General features: G+C 40.1%; 1 pseudogene; it reads left to right on the top strand.

The window, feature by feature from the left end:
* The first annotated feature begins 10,857 nt into the window (after positions 1 to 10,857).
* On the top strand, positions 10,858 to 15,711 carry LOC119726912 (annotated as a pseudogene).
* The last annotated feature ends 167 nt before the right edge of the window (positions 15,712 to 15,878 follow it).

Here is a 15,878-nt window from a genome sequence, read left to right as displayed (position 1 = left end):
GGCAACTCAGGTGGCCATTGCCACTGAACATTTCTTGAAGATTGAAGAGCAGAGAGGAGGCAAAAAACCTCCAGAAGTTTCCTGTGCTCTTGATAGGGGCCCTATTGGTGCAATTAGTTAAGAGGATGGCCAAAGAGAGTTTGAGAAGAGGATGACAGAACCGGTACAAAGGTACCCGGCAGTGCTAGCTGGCAGAAAGAGTTGACTTGTTTTAATAGCCAGAAACAGGAATATTTTGATTGTCAGTGAGGCTGACCGCAGGAATGGACTAAGCAAGAGGAAGGGGGAAGCTGAGCCAGGAATAGGGCACGCCAAAGACAAAACAGTTATTGACAAGGAAAGGAACGTGGTGTTACCCCCATCGATGAACACCCTTATGAGTATTTGGCATTTTCTATTTGTGATGTTTACAGATTGAGATCCTGACCAATAGCTCCACCAGGAGCATTCTTCCAACCAGTGGCTGGAAGTGTTGCACACATCTCTTTGTTGTCAGAGTTCATATGTACATGTAAGCCAGACACATGATGGCTGTTTAAATGCTGGATCCGCCACTGATCTGCTAATGGTTTATTTATTTTTTACACATATACATTGTATAATGTTTTTCAAAAAAACACAGCTATGATGTGCTGCGGAAAAGGAAGACGCAATGTGAAAGCAAAAGGTTGGAAATAAGTATAATTACATCCTGTTAAAGGGAATACAACAACATCCTCATTGCCAAAAGAGAAAATGTCTTGTCCAGCAAAGAGCCTCAAAGCGTAGTCACTTGTTATATTTCTTTATCACCAGCTAGAATAAAAGAAGTACTCATCGAAGCAGGAGCATTTTGCAAATGCCATTGCCAATGGAGGAGCATCGTGCAACTAACTCATGGCTAAAGGAGGAGGAATGTTTTTCAGTAGCAAATATATTCAAAGCGTAGTCAATTGTGATTTCTCTCTCAAGAGCGAGAATAAGAGATGTGCTCATCCATGAGATGTGCCAATCCACAAGCTATTTGATGTCAGGCATGAACCATATTCACGGCCCCAATAAACGGCAAGTTTGTCTTGTATGTTGTACATTTCATGACGGTAGAAATTCCACAACAAAGAATGAGCAGAATATATCTATTAATAGTACATATTTTTCATGTACTAGCAGAGGCTTTCTGGTGTTATGTCAATAAGTTATCAAACTTTTCTTTTAATAATTAAATATTTTAGACCAACATTACCAACTAAAATGTGAAGGGAAAGTCATTGAAGCAGATTGTTCTTGAGGGAGGCTGAACAAAAGTCCAAATTTTGTCACTAGATGTCACATTCAACAACCTCATTGCCAAAGGAGAAAACGTATTTCCCCAGTTCATAAACTTTCGATACTGTGAAAGGAAATACATATTCTAAAGGTATACATCTCTGAAAAGATCCAGAAGGAGAGAGAAGAGCCCCAGGTAAATGTGTTTCATTTGTGATATCACTTTTGATCCTGATCCCAAAGGACATCTCTCAGTTCATTTAAAACGGCTCTGAAAACATAAGTTAGAGGTACAGAAATGCCAATGACAAAATTATTGTTGAAAGACTTACTTGAGTTAAAGCTTGTAATGGCACTAAACAACTTTTGAAGTTATTTCTTCTGCTGTCATTTTGAAGAAATCAATAAAATCATTTCTAAAGATGTGTCTAAAGACCCATTTTTGGAAATGTCTGTATAGTTTGTTTTTAATACAATAAACCACAAGGAAGAGGAGCCTGCAAATACATTATTGCCAATGGAGATGTTTCTTGCAAATAAAGCTTTAATAATAAATTTTAGACGGATGTTACTGAAATATGAGAAGATACAAACAGAAAACATGTCACTACAATAATCGCAAAGCTCTTTTGGCTTTATTTGCAAGACACATTTCCATTGGCAACAGTGTATTTGCAGGCTCCTCCTCCTTTTGGTTTATTGTTGTATTTTAAACAAACTATACAGAACTTTTGTTACAACTGATCATGTAGTAACCAACGGATAATGTATCACCAACCGATGTCACACAAATTGACCGATACTGTATCATTAACCAATAATGTAACAGATAGTGTAGTAATTGTTACTACACTATCGGTCAATATTTGTTACATTATCGGTTAAGACGGATAATGTAACAACAATCGACTGATAGTATAGTACATTTTTACTACACTATCGGTCAATTTCTATTTCATTATCGGTTAGTGATACAGTATCGGTCAATTTTTTGTGTGACATTATCGGTTGGTGATACATTATCATTTGGTTACTACACTATCAGTTGTAACAACTTTCCCCAAATTGGTCTTTAGATGCATATTTGGTAATGGTTTAATTTATTTTTTTCTTTTTTTTTACAGCATGCCAGAAGGAGTAATTTCAAAACGTGTCCATTACTAGCTTTAAATCAAGTAACATATGAGGAATGGTTCCATGCAAGAATTATGGACAGGAATTGTGTTCTTGTGTAATTTGAGGCACAAACATGACTTTCTAAGACAACAAAACATATAGGTATCAACCACAGAAAGAAAGGCGACACATTTAAGTCGGTAACGTTGGTCTAAGATATTTGCTAATCATCAGAAGCAAAGTTTATTAATAATTATGATGCTCTTTAATTGGCCGCATAGCACAGATGCCAAGAGGACCTGTTGCCACCTCATAAGAGGCAGGGACCTTTACATCAGCTTCCGGTCAGTGCGATTAAAGAGGCGGTCTCTCTCTCTCTCGTATGCAGCACTGAATCAAATGTCACATTCAACAACCTCATTGCGAAAGGAGAAAACGTCTTTCACCAGTTCATAAACTTTCGATACTGTCAAAGGAAATACATATTCTAAAGGTATACATCTCTGAAAAGATCCAGAAGGAGAGACAAGAGCCACAGATGTCACAGTCCTCGCCCTGTAATACATAAAAAGTGGAGGAAAACTTTGAACTTGAAATATAATTATATGCATGTACATGTACTGTGAAGCTGGTTAAAGCTGCTTGTCCCATGCTATGTTGCGTTTTGTCTACTGACAAAATGGGCACTTTTGTCAAGCCTCCATTATGAAGAACCCCTAAGCTTCGATGAATCAAGGATAGCACTTTATGGGTTGTGAAGCTTATTGGAAAACAATAGACTTGAGACTTGACTTCATTTGCAACACTGTATTTAGGAGCCTGCAAATACACTGTTGCAAATGGGAAGTGTCTTGCAAATAAAGCTTTGCCAAAAGAGGAGGAGTAACTGTTGCAAAAGGAGGAACATCCTGCATATACAGCAGGAGGAACATCTTGCAACTACATGGTAACCAAGGCATATGTGTCTTGCAAATATGTCACTAAAAGGAATTTATTGTTAAGGATGCACCTCACAAATTTATAGCTCAGGGTATGAAGCTATTACCAACTTTGTAGTACATAATAGTATAAACTGTTCCTGATGCATTATAGAGGACAAGAGTTGTTGAATTCACGCTACCATCTGTGCCGCCAATCACCAAACATCACACTTTTGTAAGATATTAAACTTTGCTTCTAATTAGCTAATATTCTAGATGGATGTTACCGAAATAAGAGAAGACACAAACAAAAAACATATCTCTGTGATAATCGCTAGGTGAAAAAATCCAATAAATTTATATCATTTGCTTGGTGACTGTGTGACGTTCAACTCTTTCAACAACAAAGACACTCCGAGCATAATCACTTGTTATATTTGGCTCTTTCTACCACATGTAAATCACATACATTTTGGGAGTTTTTTTCCCGACGGATTTTTTCCCTTTTTTTTCCCCATTACTTCGACTGAAAACGGAATTTTGATTTTCAGTTATTTCGTTTGACACGCTATGCACCCACCCACCCACAATTTTTTTTTGGGCAATCTTTGCTGGGAAAACTGCTCAACATAATCACTTGTATTTTTCACTCAATAGCTAGAATACGAGATGCACTGATTCACGAAATATGTCATGCTGCCTTCTGGATCATCTCTGATGAAAAGGATCAGGAAATGCATGGCACCACATGGCAGGGCTGGTAAACATTTTGATATTAATAATGGATATTGTTGAAAAGCGACATATATCAACCTAAATCGCTTGTTATATTTGACTCTTAACAAGAGAGGCGGAAAACAAAAGCAGTCAGTGTATGCCGAGGTGTGTGGTTTTGAGGGATTCAGGCGTGTGATTATTCCCATTTCTTGGGAAGCTTTTAGGCATGTGATGGCGTGGGGGTGCCATCACGCCTCAAATCAGAAGGACTGCTACATTTCAGCAGGCAGGGGGAAGAGTATTCAAAAATATACTGTTCGGTGTAGGGGTGTAAGTGATGCAAGGGTAGACGGTATACCAATTAGGACTTTAAGGCAACCCATTTTAATTCTATGGTTCTCATTTACAACCAATCCTTCTTTTTGGCTTGATCCCGACCGAAGAAAACAAATCTTTGTTTTACTTGGACCCAAAAAAAGTGGGGGTTTAGGTGGTATACAAATAATGAAAGATTTCTTGGGCATTCCCTAACAAAAGCCAACCTTGTTATTAAAGTTTGTTATGTCAGTTTATACCGCCTAACTTTGTGTTATGTAGTAGAACCCTAATAACTACTTACTCATACAAAAACATACATGTAGGGCTTCAGCCAGAAAGTCCTGCTGTCACTACCAAGAGCCCTGCTAAACATGTTTAGTATCCCAAGCCAAATCAGTGCTGCCACATGCACATCCAAAAAGGTGAAACATGCTGCTTGGGAAGTGGATGCACAGTGGCTGATGACGGATGATGCTGAGCAGTATTATTCTGCATGGGTGAGTGTTTTTACTCACAAGCCAAAGAAGTTACCTTGGCATGTTGATCATGCATGGCGCAATGCACTGAAATCCCATATCTCAGATGGTGAGACTCAATCTGCTGTGTACAAGACCCTACGATGCCTCGTGGAAGAGACTAGCACAGAGAAATTTGAGCAGCTGCTGGACAAAGTCTATGAGAAGTTGGCGGAGTCTGATGCCACAGAAAGTTTCGATGTTTACTTCAAGGGCACATATGGTTCGAGAACTAGTCAATGGGCAGCGTGCTTCAGGAAGGGAGCCCGCATAAATACAAATATGTGTGTGGAGGCATTGCATCACACACTCAAGTATTTGTACATGGAGGGATTTGTTAATAAGAGGGACGACAGATGTGTTGATTTGCTTATTCAGTTTGTAAGGGACACGTCCTTTGATCGACTGGTCAAGCTTCAAAAGGGCAAGCTTTCACGGCGAAGGCAGGATATCAACACACGCCGTGGGTCCAGTCTGAAGATGAGCATAGAAGGTGTGACATCAGATGGGCCATCCCAGTGGAAGGTGAAGTCAAGTGATGATGGTCAAGATTACACTGTCAAAAGGAGTGATGCTTGCTGTCAGCTGTCTTGTGAGCTATCTTGTCATACATGCAAGATGTGCATACATGAGTTTAACTGTTCCTGTGTCGACTGTGTTGTGTGGGGAACTCTTTGTAAGCACACACACTTAGTGGCTCGATACCTACGTACAAGCACATCATCAGAAGCATCCACAGCAACGCCAGATCAGCCCACACACACAGACATCTTGAAAGAAACAGAGTCTACTTCATTCACTTACCCAAATAGCTACTATGCATATTTATTCAGCCGACAGGCTCAAACGCTAAAAGATTTAATCAACCACCGAGTGCCCTCTCGGGGCCTACCCATTATGCTACGTCATGAATCCGCCATTATACTTCCTCTTTTTTCTTAGCGACGGCATCGTGCAGAAGCAAATATTTTTGCTCTCGCCTTTTGATGAGTTTTTGTACGATTTTCGCTTTAAGAGTTTCTGTTTTATAGAATTTATCAACCAAGTGAGTTGTGTAGAATCTGTAGAGTTTGGTTTGAGTTTAGTAGTTCTCATTTGGAGTGATTTTGGAGTCATTTTGCTTTCGTTTTTCTTTCACGTGGCGTAGCAGGCTTTTCAGCCTTTGTCTGACACCACATGCGGCGGGCCAGGTCGGCACCACGGGGCTAGCCCAGTGCCGGGTAGGCATCGTGGGTTCTCCCTTTGGGATCGAGTGCAATCCCATTTTAGCCGAGTCGGCTTTTCTGAGTTATTGTTATTATTTCTGTTGTACAGTTATCTAATAATAAAATTTCTTTGTAAAAAAAAAAAAAAAAAGCAGTGCATTTAGTTTATGACTCCATAGACATCTGTAAAGACCTTTAGGGGAGACAGTGCGTCGTATATCCCCGGAGAGAAGTGCAGTTATTCTCCACAAGGTCTGCTAGTCGCCCCACAAGAGTGGGGCCCCTGTTCCGGAAGTCAGACTTTCGGCCGTTCAGGGGACTAGCGAAACGTTTCGAAGAATATAGTGGTTTCGGCCGTTCCCTGTTCTCCGTTCGTTTCCCCTAAGCTCGCGGTGAGCTAGGGCCTAGCAAGACGAGTACAGTGGGGGTATATTGACAGAGGTCGTTCCCTTCCCCCCTGACTGTTTCAGCTAGCTCGGGGAGCTAGTAAGCTAGAAGAGGACGTTTCGTTGGGTATATCGACAGAGGTCGTTCCCTGCCCCTCGTCCGTCCTAAGCTATCTCGGTAGTGCGGCGACAAACGAGATAGCGGCGAGATATTCGTGGGTATATCGGCCGCTGGCCGTTCACTTCCCTCGGCCGCCTCGCCGGGCATGTAGAGAGAAATTCCGTGGGATACAACGACCAGCAGTCGTTCCCTTCCCCTCAGTCGTTCTCAACTGCATATATCTCAGTAGTACAATAATACGAAAAGACGAGATAGCAGTGAGTCCCCACGCAGGGACATCGCCGTAGTCTGTAACGGTCATCCCGTGTTTACGCGTTTTTGACCGGCATCAAACATACGTCCTACGGTATGGAACACCGTGAGGATACCGGGGATAAAACTCCCCGTGTAACTACGCCCCCCCTGGCGACCAGCCGTAAGGGTTCCGCGGTTAAAAAGGCCGCACCAAAGGCCACTGGCAGTCCTAAGGGTAAGACCCAAAATGGGACCAATAGTCGCTCGATTACGCCTCCGGTCTCCGGACCATCGGCGTCACCTAGCAACCCGGCGTCGATTTCCCGTGGTTTCACGGGAATTTCTTCGCCTCGTCCCCCCGGTCTGCTGGCTCCAGCAACCCTCGGGGATGACCAGTCACGGAGCGGTAAAAGGATTCAATCCTCACCGGTTCCGTCTGCGCGTTCATCATGCTCCGAGCTTCCTGCTTCCACCCGTGCAGAATGGGCAGGACTCGCGGTGACTGACTTGCCTCCTCCCCCAATTCGGGCCACGGACTCGCAGTCAACATCATTCTTTGAGTTTGTATTGTACTTTCTGAATACATGATGATTTAAAGTAGAGCCTCTTTTCAACATTTGAGCATTAAAAGGTCCATGGGATTGTTTTTTTCCCCCCAGGAACAGCTTTCTTCTCCTTTTAAATGTATCAACATTATCTCACGAGCTTTTACAAGTAAATTGTATTGAAAAGTGCACTTTCTTCACTTTCTGTGATGTCATACTGGGAAGACACTGTTCAGTTTAGGCTTTTCTGTTCAAATTCTGATGAACCCAACAATTTGCTCCTTGAAAAAAATTGTGCGAAAAGGTTGCTGATTGGCAACATTGAATCATCAACGAAGAGAAATGGCAAAATATGCAACATCCTGGCACTGTTGAGAAATATAGAAATTTGCATTAATAGCACACAAACCAAAAAGGCACCAAAATACCCTTGCAAATGGCAAAAAAAAAAATTAAAAATAAGGTTGTGATTGGACACAAAGGATTTTATCAATAAAAAATTACGTTGCATGGGCCCTATAATGTATGCAGTTGGTTTACTTTAAAAAAAAAAATTTAAAAAAAATAAAAATAAAAAACCTCAAAATTGTAATTTCTTGGTTTATTATGTTATCTATTATTTTTTTTTATTAATTAATAGTTTGTTAATAATTGGAATTGTGTTTTTATTTTCTTTCGAATATTCGAAACCGTAAAAAGGTATTTTAACATTCAGTTGATTGACTATTTGAATACATGTATGTATTTGGCATATTTGGGACAGCCCTAATTTATCCTTGTATATAGACTTATATATAAAAGATAAATAGTAAAATCATAAGTTTGTATAAATTCCTGTATTTTTGTTCTGGTGCATTGTGCAAGTAACATAGGCATACATTCCAACATTTAATATGATTTTTTTTCCTTTTTTGGGGGGATGGAGGATTGACCAGATTTTCAGGTTCAAAGTTCCAACCTCATATTTACACATTACCCGCCCCCCCAAAAAAAAACCTAGGCGATCCCGACATGATGATGAAAGGCATCACTGGTTTCTGCACCCTTTTAAAGACAAGGAAAATTCCCCACACCATCTACCAATCCCAGTAACTCAACAAAGAAGACCCAAATTCAAATCAACGAAACAGAAACGAAAGCCAGCAAGTGTCAGGCTTGCAAAGCCCACAAAAGAGGAAAAGAACAACACTGTCAGCGAGTTAAATGAAGATCTAACATCACCAGGAGGCGACCATGATTACCGTTGCAAAAATGTACAGTCTGAACACTCCACAAAGAAGCTGTGACAAAGGCAAGAAAAAATTATTGTAATAAAAATTATTGTAATAAATAATATCAATTTCTCTGGAAATTAAGAATTTGCTTCACAATCAATTAACCACTATTTGCCCTTCAAAGAACAGTACACCATCTTATTCACATTAAGTAAATTTCATTCCAATCAATATCTGATTGTTATTTTAATTTATCTGAAAATAACCAGTTTTTACAATTGTATGGATTATCCACGTTGTTTCTCAGTGTAAAGTCCTGGAAAACATCCCAACACCGGCATATGACACCGTCAGTGTAATGATGGAGAAAATAGTTTGGTTGGTCGTAAATGCATATATTATCGAAGAACTCATCAGCACTGCCTGGGATGATGTGGAGGGCCTTGCTGATCCCAAGGAGTGTGCTGAGGAAAGAGGCCTTGAAATACGACAGGCATGTCCAGTTAACAGCAGTGTTGTAGTCAAGTACTTTTGTCCGAGTACCAAGTACTGCCAAATACTTCATTGCTGAGCACTAGAACTAGTGACTTGCACTTTCTAATAGTACTAAGAGTATGAGTACTTTCCGTGTGTGAGTACAAGTCCTAGTTCATTGTACTTGTAATGAAGCCAAAAATTATGTGTTATTTTCTTGTGATAAAAACAAAGATCGTTTTTATCTGCATTTTTTTTCAATAAAGTTTGTTTTAATCTGTAATAGCAGTCCCTATAAAAGTGTTTTCCAAGGAAATGCTACACAGCTTTTCAGGGCTATACATTCGTGAAATTTAAAAAAAAGGTACCCCCCCCCCCCCCTCTTGAATAATAATAATAAAAAAAACTACTTTGGTTGATTTCTTCAAAATGACAGCATGCCAGAAAGAATAATTTCACGATGATTGTAGTCCCCTTACTGTCTTTCAACCAATTACACTTTTAACAATATTTACTTTTTTGGATGGCTGCAAATGATGGACTGTAGCTTTAATGTAAATTACATTAGAAAATTTGTGTTTGTCCGTGCAGAAAAGGAGAGTGAAACATACAAGGAAAGACAGAAAGTACAAGCTAGATTACTGTGATACGGAAAATTAATATCATTTTAAGGCAAAAAAAATTAGCAGTTCTGCTTCCATCAGACCGATGAGTGTACACTTGTTGTATTTCTCTCTTAACATCCAGAATAAGAGATTTTCTCATCCACGAGATGTGCCACTAGGCATGCTGGTTTATCACCGATGTAAATGAAGATGATGGCGTCATGTGGCAGACGATCTTTAAGAAACGATGGCTCTATCAGACCCATAAACATAATCACTTGTTATATTTTGCTCTCAAGAGCAAGAATACAAGATGTACTCATCCATGAGATGGTGTTACACTGCATGCTGGTTATCAGCGATGTAAAGGAAGACCACGGCATCAGGTGGCAGACGATCTAAAGAAATGATGGCTCTATCACACCCATAAGCGTAATCACTTGTTATATTTCTCTCTCAAGAGCAAGAATACGAGATGTACAGGGTGGTTTTTAAAAAAAAGGACCATTTTGGATCAAAGAGATTTTAAATGAATGAGATCAACATACGATCTTTTAAAAAAATGCTTGAAAAATGCAGGTAAAACGGAATTGATCATGTATCAGTAGGTATCGCATAGCGTAGCTTGCGTGCGTGTCTCAGTAGCACAAAGTGGCGAATTAAGCTCGTTTTCAATAAATCACAGAATACTCATAACATCATCGTTTTTAGTGAAATAAAGTATGAAATGAGAGTCCTGTTCATAATCTTTCGATCTGTGACCTTTTTTAATCATTAAAAGTAAGATTTATGCCTGTACGAGACTCCGAAAGTGTATGGTTTTCACGCACCGTGAAGCGCATTGAACGCAATTTTTTCGGGGGTCGGTTTGTACTGCTTCGTTTTTATGAATGACGCATTCGCGCGGATAAATATATGAAACCAGAATGAACGGCATAAAATAAAGTAGTTCGAAAGCTTTATTTTCATGTGAAAATTAGTGGGGTCGAGGGATGTCGTTTTGAAAAAAAAATCGATTGAATATTTCAAAAGCCCTTTTTATGACGTTTCAACGAACAAAACCCCCTCAAAAATATATCAAAATGAAGCGAATTTCACCGAGAAAATAGTTCCATCAACAGCGCAACAGCGCCTGCCACGGCGAACGTGCGCAAAGCTATTGAATTGGACCAGTTTACACCGTGTGTCCGTGCGCGCTGAAAAAGCTACACACGCTGCAGCGTCGTCACGGTGTGAGCCAACATGGAGCCGTCTGCAGCTACAAAAGACGACGAAAATGATGCCAAATTGAGAGAAATCTTCGATGAAATAGGTATGGATGTAAAGACAGTTTTTTTGAAGATATAGTGGAATGATTTTTCAATGTATTTTACGGGAAATATATAGACGAAAAATATCTCAAGTTTGAAGGTGTCGAAAAAAGCAACGTGAGAAATCGCACTGAAGGATCACAATCCGGTGATTTCGTGTCACGACTTGAAAACGAGGCGCATGTTTGAAGCTTTATAATTTCCTAACCATGGTATAAAATCGCCTTATAAAAATTAGAAGACATATTTTGTTCATACTTATTTAAAATGCGTTGAAATAAAACACTTTGGAGCATTAACAAAAAAGAAATAATGCGTCGAAAATGTGCATCTGATTTTCGCATCGTGAAAAATTGATTCAAACATGGCGTCCACGTTTCTGCACTTCGTCGTGACACGGATGACCGAAAATGTAAACTTGAATTGCATCCCGATTACGTGCCTATTACAAAAGAAACATACTCTATAGTGTGTAAAACATCCTCACAAATGAGTAGTTATGTTTTCAAATCTTAAAATCAGTAAATTAACACCGTAAAAAACATTAGGAAATCATCAGAAATTGCCATTACCATCATTTAACCAGTTTCGTGAAAAAAAATTCAAGAATTTTTTTTTTTTTTTAATTTTTTTTTTTAAAGAAACACAATCTTTATTGTCATTATCTCTTTATCAAACAGATGATGACCAGTCAAAACTGCTCACAACAGTTTTTGTTGCAACTGGACGTGGACGGCGGCGAAACGTTCCCGAAGTAGAGCCAACACATCGCTTGCTACTTCAGATATATTCCATCAAGATACGTCATCCTAAGTCTTGGGCAGATGTGGTCGCATGGATCGGCAAGCTTTTTCCTGAATACCCATCGTCGAAATGCCGACACCTTGTAGAGACTACAGTCATCCATGTCCCTCATGAATCAGCCAGTCGTCAGGATTTCTACAAGGAGTCCATTGATCTCAACTTCATAGGTAGGACGTCAGGTTTAATTAAGATCGAAGCCAGTTTGAAATTTTAAAATTATTTTATTCACATGGAGGTCACCTGTTTGTTAATATAATAAAAGATTCTCTTGAAAATTTTTCAGTCATTTTAATGCCATCTTGAATGAGTTAATTTTTTAAGCATTATAGGCGTAACTCCCCCAATGAATGAATATTGAGTGAGTGAATGAATAAAAGAATGAATGAATGAATGAATAAATAAATTAATTAATGAGTGAAAGAATAAAAGTAAATTCAAAATCATCAAAATTTAAATAAAGTGCAGATACTTCACCAGCACTCCACGAAATTCATATTTATGAAGTCTATTTGTTTTTATCAAGCTATGTACACTCAAAAAAATTGGGATAAAGAGTCCCCTTGAGAATTTAAATACATGTATATTCAATTGTTTTTTTTTTTCTCCTTTGATTCATTTGTCGGTAAAGGTCCAATGTGTGCAGCAGCAGGCATCTCACGCCAAACCTTCAGCCAGCCACCAGTTTTTAGGAGCTGTCCGCTTACAAGAGGGATCCTGTTGGAACTGGGGAACTGCTACGGAGGAGGTTGTTTTTCGTTCATCAGCCACATCTACGGAGAAAGGTACAACGGAAAAACGATCAGGACAGAACTTAAAAGAACTAAAACGGTCTTCACTAAACTGAACAAATCAAAAGCCAGGAGTGATTCAGCACTTACCTTCTTGAGTGAGGCACTATAGTCCATCAGATCCGGAGGAGCAAGCCAGTACCAGTAGTAGGAGTAGTAGTAGTAGTATAAGTACTGTGCATGTAGGTAGTATCGACAATGTAGGGAAAGAAAGTGTGAAACCAAACTCAAGCAAACTTGAAAAGGCAAGGCTTAAGGTTGATAGTAAGATTAGAGATCAAGATGAAGAAATTAAAAGCCTGAAAGAGAAAGAAAGTATTCTATCTGATCTTTGCAAGGAAAAGTCAGACCTCGTCCGCCAACTAGAAAGTCAGGAAAGTTCACTCGCAAAGAATTTGGATAATAAAACTTCCAAAGTGAGCAAACTAGAGAACCAAATTGAGGTCCTGAAGGCACAACTGCAAGAGAAAAGTGAAGCAATAACCAAAGTAAAATCTACAGCCATGTATCATAGACTCAGACGAAGAAGCCAGTATCTCAGTCAGAAAGAGAAACACATAAAGAAAATCTCTGATGAGCAATCTAAGAAGGAAGAACGGGGCCGGAAAAAAGTGAAAGGATTGCAACGGAAGTTCCGAATACAAAAACAGAAAATAGCAGGGTTGAAAATGCACAAAAAGGAAGTGCAGAGTGAGCTAAAATCTGTCAAAATTGAACTAGCCACATTGCAAGCTGATTACAGCATGATGATTTCAAATCAACTAGAATTGAGAGGCGATGGACTAGGCAGGCCGTACATTGATGATGTTGACAAATGTGTGATGGAGCTGTGTTGTGAGCTAGATGTGCCTACAACAAAGGTTGGTGCAGTGATCGGAGCTGTATGTAGGCATATTTTTAAGAAGGTCGACATAGATCATCTGCCGTCTGCTTCAACAGCCAACAACATGGTGGACCAGGCACACATTCTGAGTAAGTTGCAAGTGGCAGAGGGCATCATTGGGTCAGACAGATGGGACCTTCATGGGGATGGCACCTCAAGAGATGGAAAGAAAATACTTGGGCAACAGGTCACACTAAATTCTGGTCAGACTTTGTCAGGGGGATTCTCGGCAGTTGCGGTAGAAGATGGAGTCACACTTCTGGACAACGTCATTGCGATGATGGAAGAGCTCAGTGATTTGTATGGCGGTGAAGAAAAAGAGGAGGTGTATAAAGAGATGATGAAGAAAATGTTCGCGACAATGTCTGACAGGTCCAGTGTGAACAAGGCGTTCAACAAACAACTGGAATCATACAGGGAATCACTACTTGGGGACGATTCTGTGGGGCTTCACTTTTTGTACTGCAATGCACATTTTTTGCTGGGGTTGTCGAATAACTGTGAAGGGGTTTTGAAGGAGCTGCAGAAGGATCTTGTGAATGAAAAAGGTCAGGGAATTGGAAGAGATGCGGATGCGAAGTTTGGACGCTTCAATTCGTCGGGCGAATCAGCTGCAGCAAGATACATTAGAACTGCTTGTGACGTCTTAGGACCAAGGGGCGACCAGAAGAATGGTTGCAAGGCAAAGTGGGAGGCATTTTGTTCTCAGACGTTGGGAGAGAAGTCGGAGGTGTCCAGTTTCCGGATGAATCGCTTCAATAACTTCTTTCAAGGGGCAGCAGGGTTGTTCTTTCATAGGAACCACATCCACGAATTTCTCCATGATTTCTGTGACTCCTTAAACATGAAGCTTGAAAGCGTAAAGCTTGACTGCGACAGTGAAGAGGTTCAAAGTCTGATCAGGGCCCTTGGTATTGTGTACTACGTCATTTCTGGCCCATTTTGGAACCTTTTGCAGAGCAACGTACACTACTTGGATCAATACAAGTATGTCCAAGAGATGTTGAAGAGATTTGAAGAGTGGTCCCAGGACTGCAGCATCTTGTTGACTGATCCGGTCAGTGTTTTTCCGGAGTTTGCCGTCCCCTTCGACAAGGTGTGGAAATGTTTGGTTGATGACACGGTGTCGGGCCATGCATTGACAAAGACTGCACTAGAAACCATAATGATGGGATTCGTCAAAGTCACAAGGAAACAGCTTGCTGATTTCTTGCCAGAAGGGGTGTATGGTTCTGCTCCAGAAGATGGTCTCCGTGAAAAGATGAGGCATTGCAAACTGACAAACCTTGTTTCGGAGTACGAATTTGGTGATCTTGATTTCAGTCAGTTCAGGCGCAGGCATGCTTCTCTGCATTATCATTCTAGTGTGCAGATGGTCAAACGGAATCAGACAATTTCAGGCTGGCTCTCTTCAAAGTCTGACGAGGAACAAGTGAGGTTGCTGGAGGTGGCGAGGAAAAAGAGTTCGCATCTTAAACAAAAACATAGAGAGGCTGAGAGGGAAGTTGTACGGAAGACTGAAGAGCGTTTGAGAGAAACCAACAGGAAGAAGAAAGAAAAAGAAGCACTCCGGCTAGAGCAAAAGAAGAAGCTTGTTGAGGTTGTAAAGCAACATGGTGGTCCCTGCGTTAAACCATGTGATGTTGATGAGGCAGTGAAACATGCAGTCAGTCATAAACAAAAACTTGAGATAATTAAGGATGAAGTCAGCTACTTGAAAAGCGTTCTTGGTGTTGTAGATAAGCGCCTTGTTTTCGGTAAGAAGAGCGTTGAAGAACTGATGTCAGACTTGAAAGAAGTGTTGAAGATGTCTGGCGAATCGACTTCCAGCTCTGAGCATGCAATACATTCGGTAACTGATGATAGCCTTGACTTGGGTAAGGCTGGACAAAAACGGAAACAATCGGGAGACCCAGCCGAACCTAGTAAAAAGCAAAGGTTGACACATGAGAGCGCAGATAATGCATTATCAGAATGTAACACTAACACTGAATTTTCATATAGTTTTCATTCACAAGGAGAGTGGGTAGCAGTCGCATATGAAACTGAGTGGTTTATCGGGAGTGTATTGGAAGTCAAATCATCGGAGAAAGCCGTCATTCAGTTTATGAGCAGAGGCCATCAAAACACATATCGCTGGCCTAGGGTTGATGATGTTGACACAGTTGACAGTAAATTTGTTTTTGCTAATGCTTTTGATGTGTGTACAGCAAATGGTAGAACGTGGACAGTTGCTGAGTGCGACTATCTGCAGGAGCTTTACAAAAATTATTGCTCCCTGTACTTTGTTGGTCCTCTTCTGGATTTGTAATTTAAGTACACAATAAGTGGGAAAAAATGCAAAAGTAAACCGTTAAACTTAACTTGTGGCAACTTTAAAATAATCAGCATAAAACATAACGTAAATCATGGTTTGAATTGAAAGTCCCAAAAAGTGAATCACTGTTAATTTTCTTCAGATACCGGTTACAAAGAAAA

The sequence above is a fragment of the Patiria miniata genome, unplaced genomic scaffold, assembly GCF_015706575.1.
Source record: "Patiria miniata isolate m_02_andy unplaced genomic scaffold, ASM1570657v1 HiC_scaffold_2, whole genome shotgun sequence".
NCBI lineage: Eukaryota > Metazoa > Echinodermata > Asteroidea > Valvatida > Asterinidae > Patiria > Patiria miniata.
Note: the sequence above shows the minus strand (reverse complement) of the source record. Positions and strands in the feature narration are given on the sequence as shown.